Source organism: Dermacentor variabilis, chromosome 4, assembly GCF_050947875.1.
Source record: "Dermacentor variabilis isolate Ectoservices chromosome 4, ASM5094787v1, whole genome shotgun sequence".
Taxonomy (NCBI): Eukaryota; Metazoa; Arthropoda; class Arachnida; order Ixodida; family Ixodidae; genus Dermacentor; species Dermacentor variabilis.
Genome location: NC_134571.1, coordinates 205,995,742 through 206,011,803, shown reverse-complemented (window position 1 = coordinate 206,011,803; position 16,062 = coordinate 205,995,742). Strand labels below are relative to the sequence as shown.

Below are 16,062 nucleotides of genomic sequence, written 5' to 3'. Positions count from 1 at the left end.
GTAAGCGGTATACGCAATGATGCAAAATTTAGTCGCACAAGCGTCTAACCGCTTACTTATCACACCCGCATACAGCTCAATGACAACGCATCAATAAAGTGGCACCTTGTGGGCTGCAACGCGCGCAAAATGTGGCGCTCGCCCTCTTGTTTTTGTGAGCACTAGCACGCACGCATGCAGCGAACCACAAACGGAGTGATCAACGTACACGACGCGTGCGTGTATTGTTCACGGAAAGACTGCCGCGTACGTGCTGTATGCTGTAGCAATACATTCGCCGACTGCACAACATAGCAGCACGATACAGGTGCAGTCGTAAACAGCACATTCTCGCCATCGGCCATACCATGCTGAATACGCCGGTTCTCGTCCGATCCCCGAAGCTAAGCAGCATTGGGCTCGGTCAGTACTTGGGAGGGAGACCACCTGGGAACACCGAGTGCTGATGGCACCGTTCTTTTTGCTTTTTTATTGCGTGCTTCTGTGACGTCTTGTTTTTTTTTTTCATTTGCACAACGTGTGGGTGGTTTCGTTTACTGTAACTTACGTTCAACTGGAGCCTGCTGGTAGAGCCAACGCCGAAGTGTAACACCAACAATATTCAGGCCACTACACGATATTGTACGCGGAATGATGACGGTGGAAAGCGGTATACGCAATGATGCAAAATTTAGTCGCACAAGCGTCTAACCGCTTACTTATCACACCCGCATACAGCTCAATGACAACGCATCAATAAAGTGGCACCTTGTGGGCTGCAACGCGCGCAAAATGTGGCGCTCGCCCTCTTGTTTTTGTGAGCACTAGCACGCACGCATGCAGCGAACCACAAACGGAGTGATCAACGTACACGACGCGTGCATGTATTGTTCACGGAAAGTCTGCCGCGTACGTGCTGTATGCTGTAGCAATACATTCGGCCACTGCACAACATAGCAGCACGATACAGGTGCAGTCGTAAACAGCACATTCTCGCCATCGGCCATACCATGCTGAATACGCCGGTTCCCGTCCGATCCCCGAAGCTAATCAGCATTGGTCTCGGTCAGTACTTGGGAGGGAGACCACCTGGGAACACCGAGTGCTGATGGCACCGTTCTTTTTGCTTTTTTATTGCGTGCTTCTGTGACGTCTTGTTTTTTTTTTTTCATTTGCACAACGTGTGGGTGGTTTCATTTACTGTAACTTACGTTCAACTGGAGCCTGCTGGTAGAGCCAACGCCGAAGTGTAACACCAACAATATTCAGGCCACTACACGATATTGTACGCGGAATGATGACGGTGGTAAGCGGTATACGCAATGATGCAAAATTTAGTCGCACAAGCGTCTAACCGCTTACTTATCACACCCGCATACAGCTCAATGACAACGCATCAATAAAGTGGCACCTTGTGGGCTGCAACGCGCGCAAAATGTGGCGCTCGCCCTCTTGTTTTTGTGAGCACTAGCACGCACGCATGCAGCGAACCACAAACGGAGTGATCAACGTACACGACGCGTGCGTGTATTGTTCACGGAAAGACTGCCGCGTACGTGCTGTATGCTGTAGCAATACATTCGGCGACTGCACAACATAGCAGCACGATACAGGTGCAGTCGTAAACAGCACATTCTCGCCATCGGCCATACCATGCTGAATACGCCGGTTCTCGTCCGATCCGCGAAGCTAAGCAGCATTGGGCTCGGTCAGTACTTGGGAGGGAGACCACCTGGGAACACCGAGTGCTGATGGCACCGTTCTTTTTGCTTTTTTATTGCGTGCTTCTGTGACGTCTTGTTTTTTTTTTCATTTGCACAACTTGTGGGTGGTTTCATTTACTGTAACTTACGTTCAACTGGAGCCTGCTGGTAGAGCCAACGCCGAAGTGTAACACCAACAATATTCAGGCCACTACACGATATTGTACGCGGAATGATGACGGTGGTAAGCGGTATACGCAATGATGCAAAATTTAGTCGCACAAGCGTCTAACCGCTTACTTATCACACCCGCATACAGCTCAATGACAACGCATCAATAAAGTGGCACCTTGTGGGCTGCAACGCGCGCAAAATGTGGCGCTCGCCCTCTTGTTTTTGTGAGCACTAGCACGCACGCATGCAGCGAACCACAAACGGAGTGATCAACGTACACGACGCGTGCGTGTATTGTTCACGGAAAGACTGCCGCGTACGTGCTGTATGCTGTAGCAATACATTCGGCGACTGCACAACATAGCAGCACGATACAGGTGCAGTCGTAAACAGCACATTCTCGCCATCGGCCATACCATGCTGAATACGCCGGTTCTCGTCCGATCCCCGAAGCTAAGCAGCATTGGGCTCAGTCAGTACTTGGGAGGGAGACCACCTGGGAACACCGAGTGCTGATGGCACCGTTCTTTTTGCTTTTTTATTGCGTGCTTCTGTGACGTCTTGTTTTTTTTTTTTCATTTGCACAACGTGTGGGTGGTTTCATTTACTGTAACTTACGTTCAACTGGAGCCTGCTGGTAGATCCAACGCCGAAGTGTAACACCAACAATATTCAGGCCACTACACGATATTGTACGCGGAATGATGACGGTGGTAAGCGGTATACGCAATGATGCAAAATTTAGTCGCACAAGCATCTAACCGCTTACTTATCACACCCGCATACAGCTCAATGACAACGCATCAATAAAGTGGCACCTTGTGGGCTGCAACGCGCGCAAAATGTGGCGCTCGCCCTCTTGTTTTTGTGAGCACTAGCACGCACGCATGCAGCGAACCACAAACGGAGTGATCAACGTACACGACGCGTGCGTGTATTGTTCACGGAAAGACTGCCGCGTACGTGCTGTATGCTGTAGCAATACATTCGGCGACTGCACAACATAGCAGCACGATACAGGTGCAGTCGTAAACAGCACATTCTCGCCATCGGCCATACCATGCTGAATACGCCGGTTCTCGTCCGATCGCCGAAGCTAAGCAGCATTGGGCTCGGTCAGTACTTGGGAGGGAGACCACCTGGGAACACCGAGTGCTGATGGCACCGTTCTTTTTGCTTTTTTATTGCGTGCTACTGTGACGTCTTGTTTTTTTTTTCATTTGCAAAACGTGTGGCTGGTTTCATTTACTGTAACTTACGTTCAACTGGAGCCTGCTGGTAGAGCCAACGCCGAAGTGTAACACCAACAATATTCAGGCCACTACACGATATTGTACGCGGAATGATGACGGTGGTAAGCGGTATACGCAATGATGCAAAATTTAGTCGCACAAGCGTCTAACCGCTTACTTATCACACCCGCATACAGCTCAATGACAACGCATCAATAAAGTGGCACCTTGTGGGCTGCAACGCGCGCAAAATGTGGCGCTCGCCCTCTTGTTTTTGTGAGCACTAGCACGCACGCATGCAGCGAACCACAAACGGAGTGATCAACGTACACGACGCGTGCGTGTATTGTTCACGGAAAGACTGCCGCGTACGTGCTGTATGCTGTAGCAATACATTCGGCGACTGCACAACATAGCAGCACGATACAGGTGCAGTCGTAAACAGCACATTCTCGCCATCGGCCATACCATGCTGAATACGCCGGTTCTCGTCCGATCCCCGAAGCTAAGCAGCATTGGGCTCGGTCAGTACTTGGGAGGGAGACCACCTGGGAACACCGAGTGCTGATGGCACCGTTCTTTTTGCTTTTTTATTGCGTGCTTCTGTGACGTCTTGTTTTTTTTTTTCATTTGCACAACGTGTGGGTGGTTTCATTTACTGTAACTTACGTTCAACTGGAGCCTGCTGGTAGATCCAACGCCGAAGTGTAACACCAACAATATTCAGGCCACTACACGATATTGTACGCGGAATGATGACGGTGGTAAGCGGTATACGCAATGATGCAAAATTTAGTCGCACAAGCATCTAACCGCTTACTTATCACACCCGCATACAGCTCAATGACAACGCATCAATAAAGTGGCACCTTGTGGGCTGCAACGCGCGCAAAATGTGGCGCTCGCCCTCTTGTTTTTGTGAGCACTAGCACGCACGCATGCAGCGAACCACAAACGGAGTGATCAACGTACACGACGCGTGCGTGTATTGTTCACGGAAAGACTGCCGCGTACGTGCTGTATGCTGTAGCAATACATTCGGCGACTGCACAACATAGCAGCACGATACAGGTGCAGTCGTAAACAGCACATTCTCGCCATCGGCCATACCATGCTGAATACGCCGGTTCTCGTCCGATCCCCGAAGCTAAGCGGCATTGGGCTCGGTCAGTACTTGGGAGGGAGACCACCTGGGAACACCGAGTGCTGATGGCACCGTTCTTTTTGCTTTTTTATTGCGTGCTTCTGTGACGTCTTGTTTTTTTTTTTTTCATTTGCACAACGTGTGGGTGGTTTCATTTACTGTAACTTACGTTCAACTGGAGCCTGCTGGTAGATCCAACGCCGAAGTGTAACACCAACAATATTCAGGCCACTACACGATATTGTACGCGGAATGATGACGGTGGTAAGCGGTATACGCAATGATGCAAAATTTAGTCGCACGAGCATCTAACCGCTTACTTATCACACCCGCATACAGCTCAATGACAACGCATCAATAAAGTGGCACCTTGTGGGCTGCAACGCGCGCAAAATGTGGCGCTCGCCCTCTTGTTTTTGTGAGCACTAGCACGCACGCATGCAGCGAACCACAAACGGAGTGATCAACGTACACGACGCGTGCGTGTATTGTTCACGGAAAGACTGCCGCGTACGTGCTGTATGCTGTAGCAATACATTCGGCGACTGCACAACATAGCAGCACGATACAGGTGCAGTCGTAAACAGCACATTCTCGCCATCGGCCATACCATGCTGAATACGCCGGTTCTCGTCCGATCGCCGAAGCTAAGCAGCATTGGGCTCGGCCAGTACTTGGGAGGGAGACCACCTGGGAACACCGAGTGCTGATGGCACCGTTCTTTTTGCTTTTTTATTGCGTGCTTCTGTGACGTCTTGTTTTTTTTTTCATTTGCACAACGTGTGGGTGGTTTCATTTACTGTAACTTACGTTCAACTGGAGCCTGCTGGTAGATCCAACGCCGAAGTGTAACACCAACAATATTCAGGCCACTACACGATATTGTACGCGGAATGATGACGGTGGTAAGCGGTATACGCAATGATGCAAAATTTAGTCGCACAAGCATCTAACCGCTTACTTATCACACCCGCATACAGCTCAATGACAACGCATCAATAAAGTGGCACCTTGTGGGCTGCAACGCGCGCAAAATGTGGCGCTCGCCCTCTTGTTTTTGTGAGCACTAGCACGCACGCATGCAGCGAACCACAAACGGAGTGATCAACGTACACGACGCGTGCGTGTATTGTTCACGGAAAGACTGCCGCGTACGTGCTGTATGCTGTAGCAATACATTCGGCGACTGCACAACATAGCAGCACGATACAGGTGCAGTCGTAAACAGCACATTCTCGCCATCGGCCATACCATGCTGAATACGCCGGTTCTCGTCCGATCGCCGAAGCTAAGCAGCATTGGGCTCGGTCAGTACTTGGGAGGGAGACCACCTGGGAACACCGAGTGCTGATGGCACCGTTCTTTTTGCTTTTTTATTGCGTGCTACTGTGACGTCTTGTTTTTTTTTTCATTTGCACAACGTGTGGGTGGTTTCATTTACTGTAACTTACGTTCAACTGGAGCCTGCTGGTAGAGCCAACGCCGAAGTGTAACACCAACAATATTCAGGCCACTACACGATATTGTACGCGGAATGATGACGGTGGTAAGCGGTATACGCAATGATGCAAAATTTAGTCGCACAAGCGTCTAACCGCTTACTTATCACACCCGCATACAGCTCAATGACAACGCATCAATAAAGTGGCACCTTGTGGGCTGCAACGCGCGCAAAATGTGGCGCTCGCCCTCTTGTTTTTGTGAGCACTAGCACGCACGCATGCAGCGAACCACAAACGGAGTGATCAACATACACGACGCGTGCGTGTATTGTTCACGGAAAGACTGCCGCGTACGTGCTGTATGCTGTAGCAATACATTCGGCGACTGCACAACATAGCAGCACGATACAGGTGCAGTCGTAAACAGCACATTCTCGCCATCGGCCATACCATGCTGAATACGCCGGTTCTCGTCCGATCCCCGAAGCTAAGCAGCATTGGGCTCGGTCAGTACTTGGGAGGGAGACCACCTGGGAACACCGAGTGCTGATGGCACCGTTCTTTTTGCTTTTTTATTGCGTGCTTCTGTGACGTCTTGTTTTTTTTTTTCATTTGCACAACGTGTGGGTGGTTTCATTTACTGTAACTTACGTTCAACTGGAGCCTGCTGGTAGATCCAACGCCGAAGTGTAACACCAACAATATTCAGGCCACTACACGATATTGTACGCGGAATGATGACGGTGGTAAGCGGTATACGCAATGATGCAAAATTTAGTCGCACAAGCATCTAACCGCTTACTTATCACACCCGCATACAGCTCAATGACAACGCATCAATAAAGTGGCACCTTGTGGGCTGCAACGCGCGCAAAATGTGGCGCTCGCCCTCTTGTTTTTGTGAGCACTAGCACGCACGCATGCAGCGAACCACAAACGGAGTGATCAACGTACACGACGCGTGCGTGTATTGTTCACGGAAAGACTGCCGCGTACGTGCTGTATGCTGTAGCAATACATTCGGCGACTGCACAACATAGCAGCACGATACAGGTGCAGTCGTAAACAGCACATTCTCGCCATCGGCCATACCATGCTGAATACGCCGGTTCTCGTCCGATCGCCGAAGCTAAGCAGCATTGGGCTCGGTCAGTACTTGGGAGGGAGACCACCTGGGAACACCGAGTGCTGATGGCACCGTTCTTTTTGCTTTTTTATTGCGTGCTACTGTGACGTCTTGTTTTTTTTTTTCATTTGAACAACGTGTGGGTGGTTTCATTTACTGTAACTTACGTTCAACTGGAGCCTGCTGGTAGAGCCAACGCCGAAGTGTAACGCCAACAATATTCAGGCCACTACACGATATTGTACGCGGAATGATGACGGTGGTAAGCGGTATACGCAATGATGCAAAATTTAGTCGCACAAGCGTCTAACCGCTTACTTATCACACCCGCATACAGCTCAATGACAACGCATCAATAAAGTGGCACCTTGTGGGCTGCAACGCGCGCAAAATGTGGCGCTCGCCCTCTTGTTTTTGTGAGCACTAGCACGCAAGCATGCAGCGAACCACAAACGGAGTGATCAACGTACACGACGCGTGCGTGTATTGTTCACGGAAAGACTGCCGCGTACGTGCTGTATGCTGTAGCAATACATTCGGCGACTGCACAACATAGCAGCACGATACAGGTGCAGTCGTAAACAGCACATTCTCGCCATCGGCCATACCATGCTGAATACGCCGGTTCTCGTCCGATCCCCGAAGCTAAGCAGCATTGGGCTCGGTCAGTACTTGGGAGGGAGACCACCTGGGAACACCGAGTGCTGATGGCACCGTTCTTTTTGCTTCTTTAGTGCGTGCTTCTGTGACGTCTTGTTTTTTTTTTCATTTGCACAACGTGTGGGTGGTTTCTTTTACTGTAACTTACGTTCAACTGGAGCCTGCTGGTAGAGCCAACGCCGAAGTGTAACACCAACAATATTCAGGCCACTACACGATATTGTACGCGGAATGATGACGGTGGTAAGCAGTATACGCAATGATGCAAAATTTAGTCGCACAAGCGTCTAACCGCTTACTTATCACACCCGCATACAGCTCAATGACAACGCATCAATAAAGTGGCACCTTGTGGGCTGCAACGCGCGCAAAATGTGGCGCTCGCCCTCTTGTTTTTGTGAGCACAAGCACGCACGTATGCAGCGAACCACAAACGGAGTGATCAACGTACACGACGCGTGCGTGTATTGTTCACGGAAAGACTGCCGCGTACGTGCTGTATGCTGTAGCAATACATTCGGCGACTGCACAACATAGCAGCACGATACAGGTGCAGTCGTAAACAGCACATTCTCGCCATCGGCCATACCATGCCGAATACGCCGGTTCTCGTCCGATCCCCGAAGCTAAGCAGCATTGGGCTCGGTCTGTACTTGGGAGGGAGACCACCTGGGAACACCGAGTGCTGATGGCACCGTTCTTTTTGCTTTTTTATTGCGTGCTTCTGTGACGTCTTGTTTTTTTTTTTTTTCATTTGCACAACGTGTGGGTGGTTTCATTTACTGTAACTTACGTTCAACTGGAGCCTGCTGGTAGAGCCAACGCCGAAGTGTAACACCAACAATATTCAGGCCACTACACGATATTGTACGCGGAATGATGACGGTGGTAAGCGGTATACGCAATGATGCAAAATTTAGTCGCACAAGCGTCTAACCGCTTACTTATCACACCCGCATACAGCTCAATGACAACGCATCAATAAAGTGGCACCTTGTGGGCTGCAACGCGCGCAAAATGTGGCGCTCGCCCTCTTGTTTTTGTGAGCACTAGCACGCACGCATGCAGCGAACCACAAACGGAGTGATCAACGTACACGACGCGTGCGTGTATTGTTCACGGAAAGACTGCCGCGTACGTGCTGTATGCTGTAGCAATACATTCGGCGACTGCACAACATAGCAGCACGATACAGGTGCAGTCGTAAACAGCACATTCTCGCCATCGGCCATACCATGCTGAATACGCCGGTTCTCGTCCGATCCCCGAAGCTAAGCAGCATTGGGCTCGGTCAGTACTTGGGAGGGAGACCACCTGGGAACACCGAGTGCTGATGGTACCGTTCTTTTTGCTTTTTTATTGCGTGCTTCTGTGACGTCTTGTTTTTTTTTTCATTTGCACAACGTGTGGGTGGTTTCATTTACTGTAACTTACGTTCAACTGGAGCCTGCTGGTAGAGCCAACGCCGAAGTGTAACACCAACAATATTCAGGCCACTACACGATATTGTACGCGGAATGATGACGGTGGTAAGCGGTATACGCAATGATGCAAAATTTAGTCGCACAAGCGTCTAACCGCTTACTTATCACACCCGCATACAGCTCAATGACAACGCATCAATAAAGTGGCACCTTGGGGCTGCAACGCGCGCAAAATGTGGCGCTCGCCCTCTTATTTTTGTGAGCACTAGCACGCACGCATGCAGCGAACCACAAACGGAGTGATCAACGTACACGACGCGTGCGTGTATTGTTCACGGAAAGACTGCCGCGTACGTGCTGTATGCTGTAGCAATACATTCGGCGACTGCACAACATAGCAGCACGATGCAGGTGCAGTCGTAAACAGCACATTCTCGCCATCGGCCATACCATGCTGAATACGCCGGTTCTCGTCCGATCCCCGAAGCTAAGCAGCATTGGGCTCGGTCAGTACTTGGGAGGGAGACCACCTGGGAACACCGAGTGCTGATCGCACCGTTCTTTTTGCTTTTTTATTGCGTGCTTCTGTGACGTCTTGTTTTTTTTTTTTTTCATTTGCACAACGTGTGGGTGGTTTCATTTACTGTAACTTACGTTCAACTGGAGCCTGCTGGTAGAGCCAACGCCGAAGTGTAACACCAACAATATTCAGGCCACTACACGATATTGTACGCGGAATGATGACGGTGGTAAGCGGTATACGCAATGATGCAAAATTTAGTCGCACAAGCGTCTAACCGCTTACTTATCACACCCGCATACAGCTCAATGACAACGCATCAATAAAGTGGCACCTTGTGGGCTGCAACGCGCGCAAAATGTGGCGCTCGCCCTCTTGTTTTTGTCAGCACTAGCACGCACGCATGCAGCGAACCACAAACGGAGTGATCAACGTACACGACGCGTGCGTGTATTGTTCACGGAAAGACTGCCGCGTACGTGCTGTATGCTGTAGCAATACATTCGGCGACTGCACAACATAGCAGCACGATACAGGTGCAGTCGTAAACAGCACATTCTCGCCATCGGCCATACCATGCTGAATACGCCGGTTCTCGTGCGATCCCCGAAGCTAAGCAGCATTGGGCTCGGTCAGTACTTGGGAGGGAGACCACCTGGGAACACCGAGTGCTGATGACACCGTTCTTTTTGCTTTTTTATTGCGTGCTTCTGTGACGTCTTGTTTTTTTTTTCATTTGCACAACGTGTGGGTGGTTTCATTTACTGTAACTTACGTTCAACTGGAGCCTGCTGGTAGAGCCAACGCCGAAGTGTAACACCAACAATATTCTGGCCACTACACGATATTGTACGCGGAATGATGACGGTGGTAAGCGGTATACGCAATGATGCAAAATTTAGTCGCACAAGCGTCTAACCGCTTACTTATCACACCCGCATACAGCTCAATGACAACGCATCAATAAAGTGGCACCTTGTGGGCTGCAACGCGCGCAAAATGTGGCGCTCGCCCTCTTGTTTTTGTGAGCACTAGCACGCACGCATGCAGCGAACCACAAACGGAGTGATCAACGTACACGACGCGTGCGTGTATTGTTCACGGAAAGACTGCCGCGTACGTGCTGTATGCTGTAGCAATACATTCGGCGACTGCACAACATAGCAGCACGATGCAGGTGCAGTCGTAAACAGCACATTCTCGCCATCGGCCATACCATGCTGAATACGCCGGTTCTCGTCCGATCCCCGAAGCTAAGCAGTATTGGGCTCGGTCAGTACTTGGGAGGGAGACCACCTGGGAACACCGAGTGCTGATGGCACCGTTCTTTTTGCTTTTTTATTGCGTGCTTCTGTGACGTCTTTTTTTTTTTCATTTGCACAACGTGTGGGTGGTTTCATTTACTGTAACTTACGTTCAACTGGAGCCTGCTGGTAGAGCCAACGCCGAAGTGTAACACCAACAATATTCAGGCCACTACACGATATTGTACGCGGAATGATGACGGTGGTAAGCGGTATACGCAATGATGCAAAATTTAGTCGCACAAGCGTCTAACCGCTTACTTATCACACCCGCATACAGCTCAATGACAACGCATCAATAAAGTGGCACCTTGTGGGCTGCAACGCGCGCAAAATGTGGCGCTCGCCCTCTTGTTTTTGTGAGCACTAGCACGCACGCATGCAGCGAACCACAAACGGAGTGATCAACGTACACGACGCGTGCGTGTATTGTTCACGGAAAGACTGCCGCGTACGTGCTGTATGCTGTAGCAATACATTCGGCGACTGCACAACATAGCAGCACGATACAGGTGCAGTCGTAAACAGCACATTCTCGCCATCGGCCATACCATGCTGAATACGCCGGTTCTCGTCCGATCCCCGAAGCTAAGCAGCATTGGGCTCGGTCAGTACTTGGGAGGGAGACCACCTGGGAACACCGAGTGCTGATGGCACCGTTCTTTTTGCTTTTTTATTGCGTGCTTCTGTGACGTCTTGTTTTTTTTTCATTTGCACAACGTGTGGGTGGTTTCATTTACTGTAACTTACGTTCAACTGGAGCCTGCTGGTAGAGCCAACGCCGAAGTGTAACACCAACAATATTCAGGCCACTACACGATATTGTACGCGGAATGATGACGGTGGTAAGCGGTATACGCAATGATGCAAAATTTAGTCGCACAAGCGTCTAACCGCTTACTTATCACACCCGCATACAGCTCAATGACAACGCATCAATAAAGTGGCACCTTGTGGGCTGCAACGCGCGCAAAATGTGGCGCTCGCCCTCTTATTTTTGTGAGCACTAGCACGCACGCATGCAGCGAACCACAAACGGAGTGATCAACGTACACGACGCGTGCGTGTATTGTTCACGGAAAGACTGCCGCGTACGTGCTGTATGCTGTAGCAATACATTCGGCGACTGCACAACATAGCAGCACGATGCAGGTGCAGTCGTAAACAGCACATTCTCGCCATCGGCCATACCATGCTGAATACGCCGGTTCTCGTCCGATCCCCGAAGCTAAGCAGCATTGGGCTCGGTCAGTACTTGGGAGGGAGACCACCTGGGAACACCGAGTGCTGATCGCACCGTTCTTTTTGCTTTTTTATTGCGTGCTTCTGTGACGTCTTGTTTTTTTTTTTTCATTTGCACAACGTGTGGGTGGTTTCATTTACTGTAACTTACGTTCAACTGGAGCCTGCTGGTAGAGCCAACGCCGAAGTGTAACACCAACAATATTCAGGCCACTACACGATATTGTACGCGGAATGATGACGGTGGTAAGCGGTATACGCAATGATGCAAAATTTAGTCGCACAAGCGTCTAACCGCTTACTTATCACACCCGCATACTGCTCAATGACAACGCATCAATAAAGTGGCACCTTGTGGGCTGCAACGCGCGCAAAATGTGGCGCTCGCCCTCTTGTTTTTGTCAGCACTAGCACGCACGCATGCAGCGAACCACAAACGGAGTGATCAACGTACACGACGCGTGCGTGTATTGTTCACGGAAAGACTGCCGCGTACGTGCTGTATGCTGTAGCAATACATTCGGCGACTGCACAACATAGCAGCACGATACAGGTGCAGTCGTAAACAGCACATTCTCGCCATCGGCCATACCATGCTGAATACGCCGGTTCTCGTGCGATCCCCGAAGCTAAGCAGCATTGGGCTCGGTCAGTACTTGGGAGGGAGACCACCTGGGAACACCGAGTGCTGATGGCACCGTTCTTTTTGCTTTTTTATTGCGTGCTTCTGTGACGTCTTGTTTTTTTTTTCATTTGCACAACGTGTGGGTGGTTTCATTTACTGTAACTTACGTTCAACTGGAGCCTGCTGGTAGAGCCAACGCCGAAGTGTAACACCAACAATATTCTGGCCACTACACGATATTGTACGCGGAATGATGACGGTGGTAAGCGGTATACGCAATGATGCAAAATTTAGTCGCACAAGGGTCTAACCGCTTACTTATCACACCCGCATACAGCTCAATGACAACGCATCAATAAAGTGGCACCTTGTGGGCTGCAACGCGCGCAAAATGTGGCGCTCGCCCTCTTGTTTTTGTGAGCACTAGCACGCACGCATGCAGCGAACCACAAACGGAGTGATCAACGTACACGACGCGTGCGTGTATTGTTCACGGAAAGACTGCCGCGTACGTGCTGTATGCTGTAGCAATACATTCGGCGACTGCACAACATAGCAGCACGATACAGGTGCAGTCGTAAACAGCACATTCTCGCCATCGGCCATACCATGCTGAATACGCCGGTTCTCGTCCGATCCCCGAAGCTAAGCAGCATTGGGCTCGGTCAGTACTTGGGAGGGAGACCACCTGGGAACACCGAGTGCTGATGGCACCCTTCTTTCTGCTTTTTTATTGCGTGCTTCTGTGACGTCTTGTTTTTTTTTCATTTGCACAACGTGTGGGTGGTTTCATTTACTGTAACTTACGTTCAACTGGAGCCTGCTGGTAGAGCCAACGCCGAAGTGTAACACCAACAATATTCAGGCCACTACACGATATTGTACGCGGAATGATGACGGTGGTAAGCGGTATACGCAATGATGCAAAATTTAGTCGCACAAGCGTCTAACCGCTTACTTATCACACCCGCATACAGCTCAATGACAACGCATCAATAAAGTGGCACCTTGTGGGCTGCAACGCGCGCAAAATGTGGCGCTCGCGCTCTTGTTTTTGTGAGCACTAGCACGCACGCATGCAGCGAACCACAAACGGAGTGATCAACGTACACGACGCGTGCGTGTATTGTTCACGGAAAGACTGCCGCGTACGTGCTGTATGCTGTAGCAATACATTCGGCGACTGCACAACATAGCAGCACGATACAGGTGCAGTCGTAAACAGCACATTCTCGCCATCGGCCATACCATGCTGAATACGCCGGTTCTCGTCCGATCCCCGAAGCTAAGCAGCATTGGGCTCGGTCAGTACTTGGGAGGGAGACCACCTGGGAACACCGAGTGCTGATGGCACCCTTCTTTTTGCTTTTTTATTGCGTGCTTCTGTGACGTCTTGTTTTTTTTTTCATTTGCACAACGTGTGGGTGGTTTCATTTACTGTAACTTACGTTCAACTGGAGCCTGCTGGTAGAGCCAACGCCGAAGTGTAACACCAACAATATTCAGGCCACTACACGATATTGTACGCGGAATGATGACGGTGGTAAGCGGTATACGCAATGATGCAAAATTTAGTCGCACAAGCGTCTAACCGCTTACTTATCACACCCGCATACAGCTCAATGACAACGCATCAATAAAGTGGCACCTTGTGGGCTGCAACGCGCGCAAAATGTGGCGCTCGCCCTCTTGTTTTTGTGAGCACTAGCACGCACGCATGCAGCGAACCACAAACGTAGTGATCAACGTACACGACGCGTGCGTGTATTGTTCACGGAAAGACTGCCGCGTACGTGCTGTATGCTGTAGCAATACATTCGGCGACTGCACAACATAGCAGCACGATGCAGGTGCAGTCGTAAACAGCACATTCTCGCCATCGGCCATACCATGCTGAATACGCCGGTTCTCGTCCGATCCCCGAAGCTAAGCAGCATTGGGCTCGGTCAGTACTTGGGAGGGAGACCACCTGGGAACACCGAGTGCTGATGGCACCCTTCTTTTTGCTTTTTTATTGCGTGCTTCTGTGACGTCTTGTTTTTTTTTTCATTTGCACAACGTGTGGCTGGTTTCATTTACTGTAACTTACGTTCAACTGGAGCCTGCTGGTAGAGCCAACGCCGAAGTGTAACACCAACAATATTCAGGCCACTACACGATATTGTACGCGGAATGATGACGGTGGTAAGCGGTATACGCAATGATGCAAAATTTAGTCGCACAAGCGTCTAACCGCTTACTTATCACACCCGCATACAGCTCAATGACAACGCATCAATAAAGTGGCACCTTGTGGGCTGCAACGCGCGCAAAATGTGGCGCTCGCCCTCTTGTTTTTGTGAGCACTAGCACGCACGCATGCAGCGAACCACAAACGGAGTGATCAACGTACACGACGCGTGCGTGTATTGTTCACGGAAAGACTGCCGCGTACGTGCTGTATGCTGTAGCAATACATTCGGCGACTGCACAACATAGCAGCACGATGCAGGTGCAGTCGTAAACAGCACATTCTCGCCATCGGCCATACCATGCTGAATACGCCGGTTCTCGTGCGATCCCCGAAGCTAAGCAGCATTGGGCTCGGTCAGTACTTGGGAGGGAGACCACCTGGGAACACCGAGTGCTGATGGCACCGTTCTTTTTGCTTTTTTATTGCGTGCTTCTGTGACGTCTTGTTTTTTTTTTTCATTTGCACAACGTGTGGGCTGTTTCATTTACTGTAACTTACGTTCAACTGGAGCCTGCTGGTAGAACCAACGCCGAAGTGTAACACCAACAATATTCAGGCCACTACACGATATTGTACGCGGAATGATGACGGTGGTAAGCGGTATACGCAATGATGCAAAATTTAGTCGCACAAGCGTCTAACCGCTTACTTATCACACCCGCATACAGCTCAATGACAACGCATCAATAAAGTGGCACCTTGTGGGCTGCAACGCGCGCAAAATGTGGCGCTCGCCCTCTTGTTTTTGTGAGCACTAGCACGCACGCATGCAGCGAACCACAAACGGAGTGATCAACGTACACGACGCGTGCGTGTATTGTTCACGGAAAGACTGCCGCGTACGTGCTGTATGCTGTAGCAATACATTCGGCGACTGCACAACATAGCAGCACGATACAGGTGCAGTCGTAAACAGCACATTCTCGCCATCGGCCATACCATGCTGAATACGCCGGTTCTCGTGCGATCCCCGAAGCTAAGCAGCATTGGGCTCGGTCAGTACTTGGGAGGGAGACCACCTGGGAACACCGAGTGCTGATGGCACCGTTCTTTTTGCTTTTTATTGCGTGCTTCTGTGACGTCTTGTTTTTTTTTCATTTGCACAACGTGTGGGTGGTTTCATTTACTGTAACTTACGTTCAACTGGAGCCTGCTGGTAGAACCAACGCCGAAGTGTAACACCAACAATATTCAGGCCACTACACGATATTGTACGCGGAATGATGACGGTGGTAAGCGGTATACGCAATGATG

At 50.2% G+C, this 16,062-nt stretch overlaps 18 non-coding genes and 7 pseudogenes across 18 annotated transcripts; all 25 read left to right on the top strand.

Annotated features, from left to right (window-relative positions):
- The first annotated feature begins 332 nt into the window (after positions 1–332).
- Positions 333–451, top strand: LOC142581030 (5S ribosomal RNA). Its single transcript, XR_012828168.1, has one exon. It is a non-coding gene; the product is annotated as a 5S ribosomal RNA (ribosomal RNA).
- Positions 452–974: 523 nt separating this feature from the next.
- On the top strand, positions 975–1,093 carry LOC142580387 (5S ribosomal RNA; annotated as a pseudogene).
- Positions 1,094–1,617: 524 nt separating this feature from the next.
- LOC142580440 (5S ribosomal RNA) lies at positions 1,618–1,736 on the top strand (annotated as a pseudogene).
- A 522-nt stretch (positions 1,737–2,258) lies between these two features.
- Positions 2,259–2,377, top strand: LOC142580347 (5S ribosomal RNA; annotated as a pseudogene).
- A 524-nt stretch (positions 2,378–2,901) lies between these two features.
- On the top strand, positions 2,902–3,020 carry LOC142581088 (5S ribosomal RNA). Its single transcript, XR_012828227.1, has one exon. It is a non-coding gene; the product is annotated as a 5S ribosomal RNA (ribosomal RNA).
- A 522-nt stretch (positions 3,021–3,542) lies between these two features.
- Positions 3,543–3,661, top strand: LOC142581029 (5S ribosomal RNA). The gene has a single exon (XR_012828167.1). It is a non-coding gene; the product is annotated as a 5S ribosomal RNA (ribosomal RNA).
- A 523-nt stretch (positions 3,662–4,184) lies between these two features.
- On the top strand, positions 4,185–4,303 carry LOC142580248 (5S ribosomal RNA). Its single transcript, XR_012827678.1, has one exon. It is a non-coding gene; the product is annotated as a 5S ribosomal RNA (ribosomal RNA).
- A 525-nt stretch (positions 4,304–4,828) lies between these two features.
- Positions 4,829–4,947, top strand: LOC142580516 (5S ribosomal RNA). The gene has a single exon (XR_012827779.1). It is a non-coding gene; the product is annotated as a 5S ribosomal RNA (ribosomal RNA).
- A 522-nt stretch (positions 4,948–5,469) lies between these two features.
- LOC142580972 (5S ribosomal RNA) lies at positions 5,470–5,588 on the top strand. The gene has a single exon (XR_012828108.1). It is a non-coding gene; the product is annotated as a 5S ribosomal RNA (ribosomal RNA).
- Positions 5,589–6,110: 522 nt separating this feature from the next.
- LOC142581028 (5S ribosomal RNA) lies at positions 6,111–6,229 on the top strand. Its single transcript, XR_012828166.1, has one exon. It is a non-coding gene; the product is annotated as a 5S ribosomal RNA (ribosomal RNA).
- Positions 6,230–6,752: 523 nt separating this feature from the next.
- On the top strand, positions 6,753–6,871 carry LOC142580854 (5S ribosomal RNA). Its single transcript, XR_012827995.1, has one exon. It is a non-coding gene; the product is annotated as a 5S ribosomal RNA (ribosomal RNA).
- A 523-nt stretch (positions 6,872–7,394) lies between these two features.
- Positions 7,395–7,513, top strand: LOC142581027 (5S ribosomal RNA). Its single transcript, XR_012828165.1, has one exon. It is a non-coding gene; the product is annotated as a 5S ribosomal RNA (ribosomal RNA).
- Positions 7,514–8,035: 522 nt separating this feature from the next.
- On the top strand, positions 8,036–8,154 carry LOC142580401 (5S ribosomal RNA; annotated as a pseudogene).
- Positions 8,155–8,680: 526 nt separating this feature from the next.
- LOC142580274 (5S ribosomal RNA) lies at positions 8,681–8,799 on the top strand. The gene has a single exon (XR_012827701.1). It is a non-coding gene; the product is annotated as a 5S ribosomal RNA (ribosomal RNA).
- Positions 8,800–9,320: 521 nt separating this feature from the next.
- LOC142580363 (5S ribosomal RNA) lies at positions 9,321–9,439 on the top strand (annotated as a pseudogene).
- Positions 9,440–9,965: 526 nt separating this feature from the next.
- Positions 9,966–10,084, top strand: LOC142580407 (5S ribosomal RNA; annotated as a pseudogene).
- A 522-nt stretch (positions 10,085–10,606) lies between these two features.
- Positions 10,607–10,725, top strand: LOC142580268 (5S ribosomal RNA). Its single transcript, XR_012827695.1, has one exon. It is a non-coding gene; the product is annotated as a 5S ribosomal RNA (ribosomal RNA).
- Positions 10,726–11,245: 520 nt separating this feature from the next.
- LOC142581026 (5S ribosomal RNA) lies at positions 11,246–11,364 on the top strand. The gene has a single exon (XR_012828164.1). It is a non-coding gene; the product is annotated as a 5S ribosomal RNA (ribosomal RNA).
- Positions 11,365–11,885: 521 nt separating this feature from the next.
- Positions 11,886–12,004, top strand: LOC142580362 (5S ribosomal RNA; annotated as a pseudogene).
- Positions 12,005–12,528: 524 nt separating this feature from the next.
- LOC142580296 (5S ribosomal RNA) lies at positions 12,529–12,647 on the top strand. The gene has a single exon (XR_012827722.1). It is a non-coding gene; the product is annotated as a 5S ribosomal RNA (ribosomal RNA).
- Positions 12,648–13,169: 522 nt separating this feature from the next.
- On the top strand, positions 13,170–13,288 carry LOC142581025 (5S ribosomal RNA). Its single transcript, XR_012828163.1, has one exon. It is a non-coding gene; the product is annotated as a 5S ribosomal RNA (ribosomal RNA).
- A 521-nt stretch (positions 13,289–13,809) lies between these two features.
- On the top strand, positions 13,810–13,928 carry LOC142581023 (5S ribosomal RNA). The gene has a single exon (XR_012828161.1). It is a non-coding gene; the product is annotated as a 5S ribosomal RNA (ribosomal RNA).
- A 522-nt stretch (positions 13,929–14,450) lies between these two features.
- On the top strand, positions 14,451–14,569 carry LOC142581022 (5S ribosomal RNA). The gene has a single exon (XR_012828160.1). It is a non-coding gene; the product is annotated as a 5S ribosomal RNA (ribosomal RNA).
- Positions 14,570–15,091: 522 nt separating this feature from the next.
- LOC142580295 (5S ribosomal RNA) lies at positions 15,092–15,210 on the top strand. The gene has a single exon (XR_012827721.1). It is a non-coding gene; the product is annotated as a 5S ribosomal RNA (ribosomal RNA).
- Positions 15,211–15,733: 523 nt separating this feature from the next.
- Positions 15,734–15,852, top strand: LOC142580294 (5S ribosomal RNA). The gene has a single exon (XR_012827720.1). It is a non-coding gene; the product is annotated as a 5S ribosomal RNA (ribosomal RNA).
- Positions 15,853–16,062: the final 210 nt, after the last annotated feature.